This window comes from Cavia porcellus, unplaced genomic scaffold, assembly GCF_034190915.1.
Source record: "Cavia porcellus strain 051 isolate PalLab524CR breed Dunkin Hartley unplaced genomic scaffold, mCavPor4.1 scaffold_38, whole genome shotgun sequence".
Lineage (NCBI taxonomy): Eukaryota > Metazoa > Chordata > Mammalia > Rodentia > Caviidae > Cavia > Cavia porcellus.
In genome coordinates this window covers 11,358,650-11,369,813 of record NW_026947521.1, presented here as the reverse complement: position 1 = coordinate 11,369,813, position 11,164 = coordinate 11,358,650, and the positions used below count along the sequence as shown (strand labels likewise).

Here is an 11,164-nt window from a genome sequence, read left to right as displayed (position 1 = left end):
TTAGGCCCCTATATTTGTCACTGCGCTCTTCCTCTGGGCTTCATTTCCTTCCTTCCATCAGTGCTGATGTTGCCTGTGCCAGTGCGATCTGTCCCTCTCCCACAGCCCGAGGGCTTCCCTACCTTCTGTCACCATAGTCCTTGTTTACTGATGTGTTTACTTCCCTCCTGACTCAGATAGAAACTGTGTCTTCCTTGTTTTTCTCCCACCCTCCATACTTGTTGAAGTAACAGTCCTTACACTTTACTTGCCTTCTGTAGCAGGAACTTAAATGTAAATATAGTTATATCAGTATTTGACGTGAGTCACAGCCTGAGAGATCAATATGAATGTCCTGTAAAGATTCTAGTTTTTTTTTTTCCTTAATGCTGTTGAGTAAATTGAGATTCTTCCTCTGTGATAGAGGGTATGTTAGTATTAAGTTTCCAGATCTGCTGTTTGTTAGCAGGGCCAGAGTGGAAGTAACTTTCGTGGTTTGGGGCGTTTCCTGTGTGTTCTTTCTTGAGTAGTAGGCATAAATGACTGACAGTAAAGAGCAATTAATAATTTTCCAAGTAAAATATTTTCGTAACCCACTCTTTATGTGCATCAAGTGATTTCCCTCTCAGGAATGTGGTCAGTTAAAAAATAAAGTTACACTTCTCTGAATTCTGCAAGGGCTTTGGAAAATCTGTATTGTTAGATCTTAAAATATATGGAAAACGTACATTGTTTAGTGCAGTTTGTTGCTTACTAAATGGGTGCTGCTGCTGCCATCCAGCTGAGTGTCCCAGGTGAGAGAACACTTGCTCCCATCAGTGTCTGTATGTTTTTGTTGTTTCTTTTTTTTGGTTCCGGGGACTGAACTCACAACCTCATGCTTACCAGGCAGGTGCTTCTGCCACTGAACTAAATCTCCAGCCTCTTGTTTTTGTTTTCTTTTGTGAGGCAGGCGAGTGCTGTGTCTAAAGAAGTGGAGTTCCTCGCCCATATGTATCTCGATTGGCAGTTTCCATTTGAAGATTTTGTTTTTCCTCCTACTGTGAATGAGAATGTGCTTCAGATTTCAGTGAAGGTAAGCAAATGTGAATTTTCCCTTCACTAAATGGGTGGAGACTAGGATTTCCTGACTGTTCTGCAGTTAGCTATGCAGTATGTTTGTTATTATTACTATTACTATGTGTAGAGGTACTATAGTAGTCAAATTTTTACCACCATGACCAAATACTGTATGTTTTGACAGATTATATAGAATGAAATACTAGTTTATCAAGAGTGAGGAATCCGACATACTAGTATTTCCTTTTTTGGTACAGTTAAAAACATAGTTTTTTTTTTTAAACTCCATATAAATACTTATTTTGCTATGATGTTAGCCATTTCTGGAAATAACACCTTTTAGGTTTTAGGTGATTGTTAAAATACTTCAGTAAAAATAAAGATGTCTAAAATAACCATGTTTCGTAACGTTTGGCATTTATAAATGCTAATATAATTGAAGTATATGACAGTACTTCCATGTCTTTCCTGTCCTCATTTTCTATGAAGGAACTTGTAATTACATAGTATGTAATTAGTAAGAAACATACCTCATGTTTTGTTTAGTTCATAGCTCACTTCACTTTGAAACATGTTATTGTATGTGTTATAAATACATTTTTATCCCTTAAAAACCCTAAAACTTATAATTCCAGTATGATAGTTTCTGTACTTACCTTTGTATTAATGGTGTTATTATTCCCGTTACTGAAACTCTGAAAACCTCTCACCAGGAAGTGTGATAGAGATGAAAGTATTGTCCTTTGTGTTTACTTTTTTCCATGGAAATTACAGATTGAAAGGGTCCCCATGTCTTCTGCCCCTTTGATTTCAGCATCTCCTCTAGTACTAAATGTTTTTTAAATACTGGAGAGTGAACTCTTTCCACTGTTTTATATATAAAGCACAGGGTTACATAGCAATACTGGGAAGAATGTACATGTTTGCTTTGAGGAGCAGGTGTAAGGGCATCAGTGCAAGACAAAATATTTCCATCCTTTCTGCATCTTTCCTCAGAGACGCGTTCTTCAAACTTAAAAAACATTTTAGAAGTATTTCATTTGGGTGGGTCTGCAGATTTACAGCTGCTGTTGAACGTGGAGTTTATTTCAAATTACTGACTCAGTGGTAAAAGGGAGATGCAGAGAAACCGGACTGCTTTGTTTGTGTTAATGTGCCACGGTGGGTCTGTTATCGTTGCTCAAGTGCCCTAAGGGCTAGCCGTGAAACTGCAGGTCTCCCCGCGTCGCTGTCGCTGTCGCAGAGCAGAGGGCAGTGCCTAAGCCCTGGAGCTCTGGTTTCTGATGTCCCTGCCTTTTGACCACTCATCTTTCTCAGTTTCTGTGACTGAAAGTAATATATATAAAACTTCTATCTTAAAAAGTTTCTATTTAAAAAGGTTCTATTGTTTTGTGCCTTTAAAAATAACTTAATCAGGAATTTAAAATGGATTATATTTTCTTACGAATCATAACTATTTACAGTGTCCTAAATATTTAAAAAATTATATTGCACTGATAGTATATTCTGTAAATGGATGTACAGGACATTGAACTAAGAAAAATTACAGAAATTGTAAACTCATTGTCTTAGTTGACTTTGAAATGAATTTCTAATATTTGTAATATTTTTATTTGATTTAATCCCCTGGAAAAGAAATAATCTGTTGGTAGTAAGGTCTGTCGTATTTCAGTTTGATCGAGAGGCCCTTGTATGTTATGAGTTGTTATCTCTTGCTTTTTGTTTTGTTTTGTTTTTTTGGTACCAGGGATCAAACTCATGACCTTGTGCTTGCCAGACAGGCACTTGTGCCACTGAGCTAAATCCCTGGCCCTCAGTCTGTTGTGTCTTAAAAAATGCTTTTGAAGTCCATTACTTGGATATAAATTCTGCGAGAAATAAAACATTTGAAGCATTGTTTTTACAGATGTCCAAACTTGTGAGTTTATGTTAAACACTCAAGTTACATTTAATTTTCATCTTTCCCTTTCCTTCTAATTCTATAGTAGTACTATGTTAGAGTAATACTTATCTAACTTTAAAGGATGCTATTCAAGGAAATTTTATTCTGGAGCCGTTTGACACATCAAAGTCTGTGGCACAGACCCCTGTGTAGGGCTGCAGAGAGGGGGCCTGGGCCGCATCGTGGATTCTGTTGCTGCACTGGCGTTGAGCCGGTGCTTCCCACGGGCCCTGCGCACCCATGGACCTGTTCTGGGATACACAACTCCTGACCATCCACTTTGGCTTGCAGCCTCCCCAGTGGCCGTGCAGAACCTCCTTACACTGCAGGGCAGTCTGGGGTGCTTTTCCCCGGTCTCTTGCTCTCCTTTCCCTCACTCCCTTCTTCTCATCTTCTCTGTTTCTTGGTTCCTGTCTTTTCTCCTGGGGCTCAGACTTCAAGTCTTCAGGCTGCCTTAGTTGGACAAAGAAGCTCACAGCCTCACACCCACCAAGTCTAGAAGAGCAGCAGAATTGATTTCAAAATCAAGAGAGAGCAAAAAATCAGAAGAGTGCACTCAAGCATTGTAAGAAAAGTCTCATCTGGCCTGGACTCCTTCCACTGTGTTCCGCCTATTCGTGTGGCTTCTATTTTTGAATTACGTATGAGAAGGGATGCCATGTTTTGATGCTTTGAAGCTCTGAATGTCTTAATCCAGTGCTCCCTGGACATCTTTATGTTTACTAGGGCTCCTTATTTGTTTCTGTAGTGTGGCCAGGTCTAAAGTAATGTTCTGGGCTTAAATAAATTCTCAAAGAGCTCCATGGAAACCAGTGCTGTTTAAAATACAGTGTTGCTGTTATTGCCCAAACTACAAGAACTGTCTTTGTATTGGAGAGAGCCAGGATTCCTAAAGGGTATGAGGTCACCCACAGTCAGAACCCGAAGGGACCAAGCCCTCGGTTCAAAATCAGTGCCCTACTGACTCCTCCCACTGTGGAAGCAGGCGTTGTGCTCCTGGGCTCTGGAAGGAAACTGAGTCCTCTTGCAGAGCACGTGTTTCTCTTGGGGTGCTGCCACCAGTGGATGAGTCGGCCTCGTCTCTGAATTTACCCTTGGAAGCATCCCTAGTCACAGGTCAGTGTCATTCAGGTAGCCAGTCGTGGGTTCCTTCAAACAGCAAATCTGGTATTTTGTGTTTCCACCCAGCTTCCAAGATTCAAAAATTCAAAACCTCTAAAACACAACGCTGCTCCTGGAGGTGCCAGGATGATGTTGTAGGTGTGTTCTAAAGGAGAGGGCAGTATCTTGAGGTGGGTTAAGGCCAACGTATCCTTTCCTGTAATAAAACATTTCAAAATTTAAGTAACAACTTTACCTTTGATCAGACCTCATAGAGCTGTATGTCCTCAGAATTCTCTTACTAGTTTGCTTTGGAATTTTAGAAAAATCATAGTCTCTGAGAGAAACCATGAGAATCAACAGTTTCCTTCCCTTTTCTGAGCATGCTGGTATTTCATCTTGTGATGATGCTGGCCAGTTGTGTTGGCGACATGTTTGAAATGCTCGACATTGACAGGGTACTGAGGTGCTGCCACTGCGTTCCTCGTTGCCGGTGATGCCCCTGCTGAGATTCACTTAATGCCTGAGGTTTCCTGATTGTGGCTTAAATTCCATGATAAACAACTTTCTAAATGTATTTCAGGTTTAGTTTTTGGGTTTGGTTATTTATGTAGAAAACACTTGATACTCAATTTTTCTCTTAGAGAACTCACTTTCGTCTTTTGCTATCTTTTAAGTCTTTTCTCATTGTACTTCATTTTATTTTTATAGTGCCTTTGAAAATATTATTTTTATTAAGTAGATATTACTGGTGACTGGCAAAGAACAGCCCAAAGGCCAAATCATACGTTCTTATAAATAACCGTGCCTATTTAATGGTTGTAGCCGATTTCACAGTTTCACATTGGCAGAGTTAGCGGTGAGACACTATAGCAAAGCCTTAAAAATTAACCCTCCAACCATTTACAAATTCATCAATCCCTAAATTATACTGTACAACTGATCATGCAGATGGGGCAGCAGTAGACCAAATGAGTTACCTCAGCTCTTACTGTCAACAATACCCTTCTCTGTCTCCAGCTTTCTCCCTCCTCCTAGAAGCAAGGACAGTTAGGCCAAAGTGGAAGGAACTTGACTGGTGTGAATCTCCTGGATTTCTTTTAAGAACTTTATACTTCTATTGCAAAATTCTCTGTTTTCTCCCCATACATATTTTAAGCCTAACACATAAGCGCTTCCTGTAATAACACTCCAAATCTAAACCAGCCCTTAAAGTATTTTTCCCCCCTGGAGGATTCATGTTGCTGTGACAATTTAATAGCATTTGTAGCCTTTGAGTTGCAAAAATGAGGAAATAAAGACTTGGGCCATAAGACTTACAGCTTATCGTTTGAGAATGTAGACTCAGGCGTATGGGGTTCTACCATAAAACATTAGAGCATTCCGCTGTCAGAAGCAGAGAAAGCACACCCACGTGCCCAGGGGATGTGTTCCACCCCAGCTGCTTAGGACCTGCTGAAGGAGCAGTGTTTTCAAGCATGATCCCTGACATGGAGAAGAGTAATGTGACAAATGAACAGGTGTTCCAAGGTGGCAATTTGAATAGAAGCTATAAAGTTTTAGCTTCACCCGAGGGTATTACTGCAAATTAGTTAAGCAAGTAGTTATTGATGGCTTAAATTAAGCAGCACATTGAAGAGGGCACATTTCCTTTCCCAGTGGAGTGCTATTAGGAAGCCTTAACCTACTTTGACATTTCTTTCTGATCAAATCTTCCCTGTTTCGTTCAATTCAGAGTGATTCATGCTTTTAAAAATAGTTTTAGAAAATAGGCCATGAGTTAGATAATTAACATTAGAGTTCTTTTTCAGTAATGATTTCCTAGACGCTGGTCATTGGAGTAATCTGTCATCATGTGATGGTGTTAGGGGATTTGGGGTTTTGTTTTTTTCTTCTGAAGTAAAGGATTCAGTACTTGGAGGAGCTTCTAGAGCAGCTGAAAGGTCTGAGATATTTGAATATATCTGGACTTTTGACAGCAGGAAACAGCTGCTTTCACGCATGTGGAAGATTCCTGTGATTAAAATTCAGAGATCTAGAACATGCTACTGTGGAGCTGACAGAATAGAAATCTTGTACCCTATTGCGTCAGACAGCTTTCATTGCTGTGATGAATACCGGAGAACATCATCCTTGAAGAGGACAGCTTTACTTTAGCGCATAGTTCCGAGGGTCCAGTCCATGGTTTCTTGACTATATTTTCCTAGGCCTGGGCTAGAGCAGAATATCGTGATGGGAGCATGAGATAGAGCTGAGTGTCACTTTGTGGCAGCCACGAAGCAGAAAGGAAAGCAAAAGGGCCAGGCTTCCAATACACCCTTGGAGGGCTTGCCCTCTGTGAGCTGCGCCTCCAGCTGGGCTCTAAGGCTTAGTCTGCAGTGCCTCCCCCTAGTGCCTTTGTGGGGCATTGCAGGGCCAGACTGTAATGTCTGCCGTTACTGGAAGGTGAGCAGATTCTGTTTGTCCAGCTGTGATGGCTGGGCACCTACGACTTTAGATTGGGGGCTCCTTTGCATTTTTCCTCACATTAATGCTGTCAGTACTGAAATACAAGGCAGCCCTTCCAGAGGCACTAATGGTTACTTTACGTTAGATGGATTAGTTGTAGTTAACATGACTTTTCTTTTTCTTAGTGAAAATTTACTTGGGAGACTTTCAGTTGTACTTTAAGTCCTACAGTTACAGTACTAGTTCATAGATGGGAGGTCCTCATATTCAGAGTATATATATTTGTGCATCTGTGTGTGCGTGTGTGTGTGTGTGTGTGTGTGTGTGTGTGTGATATTGGGATTGTTCCCCCAGCCGTTTTTATTTTTGAGACAAGATGAGTTGCCCAGTATGGACCGGAATTTGCAATTCTCCTCTATCACCTCCTAGAGTACTGGGTTTACAGGCGTGTATCTCTGTGCCCAGCTAGGATACATGTATTTTCATGTGGCTTCCATCTGTTCAACTCAGACCCACATCACTGGAGCCGAATGAGAGTGGCTTTCTTGTGAACCTGTATATAAGGATAGTCCTAAACAGAATTCAAGGGCAGGACCATGTTCTACCATTCATTCAGCAAACATGTAGTCTCAAATCTGCACCTGCTTCTGCCTAAGCCAGGAATGGCAAACCTGTTACAGCTTTCATTGGTAACGAACAACGTGCTGCGGCACGGGTGCCGTAAGTTTACCACTACCTATCTAAGCCATTCTTAATTAGACGTAACTGCTAGTCATCCTGCCACTTTAAAGTCTTTTAGCTCAACGGCATAAACGCCTGCCTGGCAAGTGCGAGGTCATGAGTTCATTCCCTGGTACCACACAAAAAAATTAAAAAATAAAAATCATCTGTGTCCTTCTGAGGATATGGTACATTGGTCTGCATGTTATATGAACCAACTGACACAGAGTAGTTCTCAGACACTTTACATTTCTCACTACTTTTGTAACAATGTCTCAACCTATTACATAAAATGTCTCTTTTCATAATTTATTAATTTTGCAGCCTTTATGCAGAAATACTGAGGTATCCATTTAAGCACTTTGGGTAAAAGGATGAATTTTTGTGGTACTATAAACTTAAGTCAGAACACCCTGAGAAAATCCCTTTATTTCTTAGGTTATTTCTTCATTTGGAAATAAGACCTTTCAGCCAAATCCGCTTTTGTGACTCCCATGGATTTTTGCAAATATTGATAAAATGACCAGTCTCGCAGTTACTTTCAAAGCATGAAATATTCTTCTTGAGCTTTCTATTCCCCTTCCTTGCAGTGTTCCTATAGGGTTAAATATATGTTCTTTATTATTAATTTTATTTTTAACACAAAGCCTTTGAGAAAGAAGGCGAATCATAGGAGATTGTTTCCTGCCCTCTTGGGAGAGTGGAGTAACTGAGTCCTGAAGGAGAGTGCCTGGGGGCCCCTGAGGGGTGGCTGAGGCTGGGGCCAGGGCAGGATGGGGTGTCCTTCTCTTCCTTCTCTGTCGTCCTGAGGATCCAGGCTCCTTTTGGGGTTGCAGGTCTCCCCAGGCCACTGTAGCCTCTCCATACGGCATCGCCTGTCAGCCATCTTCCCTGCGCAGACCAACCCTGTCATTTGAAATTTGTTGGAGCTGTTGCTTTATATAAAGGTGAGCAAAGTAACCTTCTGGTTAATTTGCATGGATTGATTCACCAAATCAGAAAGGGACAGGTCATTGCAGTAACACAGTAAAGAGCTCTACATTTCTGAGGTTATACTCCATCTCTTTTCATCTTAACACCAATTTCATATGCCAGGTAATAATATTTCCACTTTGCAGATGAACAAATGAGCTTGTAGAAGGGATTTGCCCAGCTCATAACTTGGAAAGACAGTCTCAGGGACTGATCTAATCACATTTGGTTTCCATCACACTGTACTACTTCTTTGTAGGCGCAGCGTCCAGCAGAGACAGGCCATTTTTAAGTTTAAGAACACAAGATAGAGCAAATTATAGCTAACATGGATGTAACTTTAAACATCTCTTGAGTCTAGTTATGCATGCATTCAGATCTGCTCATCTGACCTACTTTCATGAGGCCATGCAAAGATATCTGTAGTTTCTTGAGGCTTGTACTTCTCGTAGTTACTGTCTTTCTTCTATAGGAAGGTTTCTTCTTCTGTGGGCTGCTGTGTTACCTGAGTTTTTCTAATATTAAGGCCAGGAAATACATCTTCACGGTGTAAATAAGTGCCGGGTTTTCCCGGGCCACTGCACCAGCCATCTGGTTAAGCCTGGTAGCCAGGCTAACCCCATCTGACATCCAGGTTTACACCATGATGTATCTGTTACACCATATTTTCAAGGGCCAGTAGGAGGGTTGGCTTAAGTAATAAGAGGATTCCTTATCTAACACATCTGACTAGGATACATCAGGACAGCTTTCTGGCTTGCTAACGCATCCGCACACCACTGCCGTCTTGAGAGTCAGAGTCGGTCTTTGCTGTCCTCGGCTTGGTGGCTGTCTCCCATGTTCTCAGATGGCTATGAGAATTGCAGACAGGTATGTCTTGAAAGAATGAGTCTGCAGAATGAATGCTCACTTTTGCTTTTTTTTTTTTTTTTTTTTTTAGGAGCCAAAAAACATTTCCCAGAATCCTCTGCTAGATCTTGAATTCCACAATTCAAGATTATGTCACCAGGGCCAGGGATTTAGCTTGGCAGCATAAGCCCCTGCCTGGCAAGCATGAGGCCGCAAGTTCAATCCCTAGTACAAAAAAAAAAATTACATCATCTATCTGTCTAAATCTATCAGTAGTAAAGCTAATGGTGTCACTAGGGATGCAGAGAAATTAATATTTAACTTAGTACCATGAGAGGATGGTAGAACTCCAAACAATACCAAGTATCTTCGAGTAGGAAAATGGGATAGATACAACCTGCCAGCCTTTTACTGTTGGCTTCAGACATTTTTAGAGATTTACATTTATGTGCACACATGCTTATCCTAGAGAACATTGGCTTATTTCCCCCAAGTAGCTATTATTTGGGCCATGATTAATCAGAGAGCTGAATTTCCAATCAAGACAATACTATCCTTTGAGTCCGTCAGTGTGAGTCAAACACATGGTAAGTGAAATGTAAAATAAGACTAAGCATTGACTAAAAAATAAGCATACCATTTGGAGCAGAAATGTAAGCTTTTTATGATAGTATAGAAGACCAAATACCTATAAGTAGTTGTTTTATCAGGCACCTAGAAATATTAGGTGAAATACAACATTCTTGAGTTGCTGAGCTCAAAAGGATGTAAGAGAATTCCTTTAAGAGAACTGAAGTTAAGGGGAAATTGAGTCTCAGTAAACATTGATTGCAGCCCAGGGTGATGATGGAGCATTTGCCTCCTCCCCTTCCCAAGGCTTGGGAGTTCACACTTAGGAGATGAGTGATGGAGCCTTGTGAGATTCCGAGTAAAAAGCTTAGGGTCCCATAGAGAGTCCCGTGAATAAGGAAAAGCACTCCCACTTGCATGGGGAACTGCAGAGTTTGTAAGTGCAAAATTTGGCCTGGATTTTGAATGAAGATAAAGCTCTCCGCTGAGAATGTGTAACCAGTGCCCTCTGCAGTAAGTTTGTTTATGGAATCCATACCTGTGCTGACCAAGAGCTTTGAAGCAAACACATTAGCACTAAAGCATCCACAGACTGGGGTGCTATAGGGTACCTGGCAGTGGCCATACTGGAGCTGCTTGTAGGGGATCGGGTGTCAGCCAAGGCTGTGTGGCTCTTCCAAAGGTCCCCTCGAACTGAGGATGAGAAAACAACCGTCGTGAGCAGAAGACAGCAGACTCAAAACTGTCAGGCTGCAATAAATTAAGGATTAACAAAAATATTACACAGTTAAGCAGGATTAAAAGATGTTACTTTATAAAAGAAACACATAAGAAAAATTTTTCATAAATAAAAAATATTGAAATAAGCTAATGGGCAGCCGCAAATTAAGTTAAACAGTTGATGTAGAAATTTATGAACTGGGAAATAGAACTGATCTAACAAATTTTCTACAAAGCAGCATAGACAGATGGAAAATATGATTGGAATTTAATAACATGAAAGGCAAATGAGAATATCCAACATAATCTAATCCAAGTCTTAGAAGAATAGAACATGTGGCCTGTATGTTCCAAAATTTATGAAAGATAAAATTTGATAAGTGCAGGAAACAAAGTGACCCCAAAACAAGATAAATAAAAGTAAATTGAAACCAGAGAGAGGACATTGTGTTGGGCGCAGGTGCTCAACATACCATACCCCACCCGGGACTAAGGACCATGCCAGCTTCCGCAATGCGCTACGTCCCTCTTTAAATTAGCCAACCCGTGTGCACCTCGTGCTCACTCCGTATTCGCCCCGTGCTGACTCTGTGGCAACCCCTGATTGGCCACAGCTGGATATAGTAGCCAGAGCCTGCGTCCCATTCCCGCCCTGCTTCCTCGTGGCAGCCTGTGATTGGTCACGGCCAAATATATAAACCAGAGCCCACGTAAATAAAGCAGCAGTTAACTGTCGCCCACAAGAGGGTCTCCTGTCTCATTGGGGGGCTGCACCGGTCACATTGCATGGAAAATACACCCAGT

General features: G+C 41.2%; 1 long non-coding RNA gene across 1 annotated transcript; it reads left to right on the top strand.

Moving 5' to 3' along the window:
- The first annotated feature begins 168 nt into the window (after window positions 1-168).
- On the top strand, window positions 169-11,095 carry LOC134474790 (uncharacterized). The gene is made up of 2 exons (XR_010045636.1): window positions 169-1,054; window positions 3,414-11,095. It is a non-coding gene; the product is annotated as an uncharacterized LOC134474790 (long non-coding RNA).
- The last annotated feature ends 69 nt before the right edge of the window (window positions 11,096-11,164 follow it).